This window comes from Penaeus japonicus, unplaced genomic scaffold (assembly GCF_977035675.1).
Source record: "Penaeus japonicus unplaced genomic scaffold, GWHDUDI00000001_assembly GWHDUDI00000023, whole genome shotgun sequence".
In the NCBI taxonomy this organism is placed as follows: Eukaryota; Metazoa; Arthropoda; class Malacostraca; order Decapoda; family Penaeidae; genus Penaeus; species Penaeus japonicus.
In genome coordinates, this window is record NW_028234425.1 from 31,381,847 (window position 1) to 31,384,346 (window position 2,500).

Genomic DNA, 2,500 nt, shown 5'->3' on the forward strand with positions numbered 1-2,500 from the left:
CCTTCCTTTACTGTTTTATTCTAACAGCTTTATACATGCCAACAAATGTTAATAACTTAATTTGTTTGTAAGATAGTTGGGGTGTGTATGAAGAAAGCAAAGAAAATGTGAAACTTTAGCAAAGATTCAGACCCCAACTTTTATTGACAAGCAATTATTTACTTTTTTCAATGTTGCACATACAACTCTGACAGATAATACTACTTGCTTATGCACCATGTAAACAGTATTCTGTGCAATCAAACTTCAATTCAAAACCTTGCCTACACTTAAAGTTCCATAACCCCCATGAAGTTTTTTAAAGTAACAAACTAAATAAATAAATAAATAACCATAAATCTAACCCAACCTTAGCTTAGCCCTAGATAAATCAAGATTATATCTCTTTCTAGTTCAGGGAAAGCACTAGTGCTCCTGGACCTCTCCTCAGTTAGCTACTTAATGCTGCATACATCGGTAATTTGTGTGTATGTAGATATTTGCTACAGTAGAAATTTAATGCAGTTTAATAGATACATTACTGTGATGCCTACATGTTGCTTCACTATTTCACTAAATTCTAAATATCCTGAATATTTAACTGAGGACAGTAACATGAAATATCCCATCCCCAGGTGCCAACATCAGTAACTTGTTAATAAGGAAATTTGCACAAAAAACAATTGGTTCAAATATTTAACTGCCTGAAAAACAATTATACAGTGGGTTCAAATCCTAGCCAAGGAAGGTACTTAAACATCTGTTGCAATGGTCGCTCCACTAAGAGACAACAATTATGAATATATACTTGCGCAAGAACTTTTACTATGGCCAGGAACACTGAGACATATGGGCTGCATGTGAACTTAGCTACACAAGCATGGAGTGCTCAAAGCAGATATCCAGAAAAGGAGGTACTCCATACTCTGAGCACATAGTCTGGATCCTCTTTATCATATCATGGTCGCCGCAGACCTTGCACTGCCTATAGTGGTCTCTATCTGTTCTCTTCTACTGGTGTGATGAGCTGCCCTGGAGACGGCACTCTGGCGTCATTTGGACCTATCACAGAACTGACACCACTCAGTGCGGGTATACTTTCCTGAGAACCCTACCAGTGCCCTACCAGGTTTATAATTACTATTACCATTATCATTAGCACCCAATTCTATAAATACACATCTGGTATTTTGCACAATATGGACGTTTTGCCATCTGTTGCCAAGGCCATTTAAATGCCACCCTGATGAAAGACTGATACTGTTGACATGTATCTCTTGAATTAACGGGTTAACATTATTCCCTGTGTCATCATTATATATTATTTTCTTTGTGTTCACTATCAAGTTAGTTAATTTTTTTATAAAGTTACAGAAATATAAACATTATTTACAAATAATTACAATACATAAATCTTAGTTATGATACTTGCATATCCCCCCATCAACTTATGATTTCAATTATATTTTCTGCAAATGGATTGAATGACAATACAAAAGAAACTTATTAACAATTTGCAACTATAAAATACAAGTACATTCCATTGTTCACTCTATACTATAATCAATCTATAATCAAATATCAGATTCATTATTCATTTAACTTCTTGAAGATATAAAATATAAATTTATACTCAATTAATCAGTGGTAATGCACCAAGTAGCAAATACAATATATATATATATATATATATATATATATATATATATATATATATATATATATATATATATATATATATATATATATATACATATATATACATAATTGAAATAAAAAACAAAAGCCTATCATTAATGAAACAAGTAATATTCCAGTAAGCCAAAGAATCAACCCTCTTTTCACGACATACCAGACAAGCCTAAAATCTAATAAATCAAATAATCAAATCCATTAGATGAATATAACATACATCACTATATCACTTCAGAACAGCCAATAACATACACTTAAGACACAATACTCCCGAACTGGCAAAAGGTCACAGATTCAACCCGAACACACCCACTTCCTCTTCCTCTCTCTCCGTGCAACAATACAATCCTTTATCCTTTACGTCAATATATATCATCATTTTTCTAACCCTTATCCCAATGCCTTCATAACACATTATTGAAAAGGCACAAATTATCCTATTATGACTAACCGCAACACTCAACTTTTTTCATACGACCTACACATTTTTTTTCCTTACCAACTCGTAAACAAACTTATAACCACACAACTAACACTTCAACCCCTCATTTAACTCATTCTACTCACGTTACGCCAAGTTCTAACGGAGAGATGAGGTCAATCTGAACGTGACCCAAGACAAACGCCTGCTCCCACTCAGGTCATCTGGCACAATGTAAACAAATCACCTGAGGTCGCTTATACACCGGCACCGAGAGGAGGGAGAAGAGCCTCAGATTCACTATGGGAACTTCTATCATTATTTTCATTATTGGCATTATGTTTTGTATCATGATAACTATTTCTATTACCATTTTTATTGTTGTTGTTGTATTTATTATTGGCT

At 33.8% G+C, this 2,500-nt stretch overlaps 1 protein-coding gene across 1 annotated transcript in view; it reads right to left on the bottom strand.

Annotated features, from left to right (window-relative positions):
* LOC122250731 (nischarin) overlaps nt 1-2,331 on the bottom strand; it is an 11,716-nt gene extending 9,385 nt beyond the window's left edge. The window contains exon 1 of the mRNA XM_086550360.1: nt 2,242-2,331. The gene's annotated coding sequence lies outside the window, so the exon portion shown is untranslated. The remainder of the gene's footprint in view (nt 1-2,241) is intronic.
* Nucleotides 2,332-2,500: the final 169 nt, after the last annotated feature.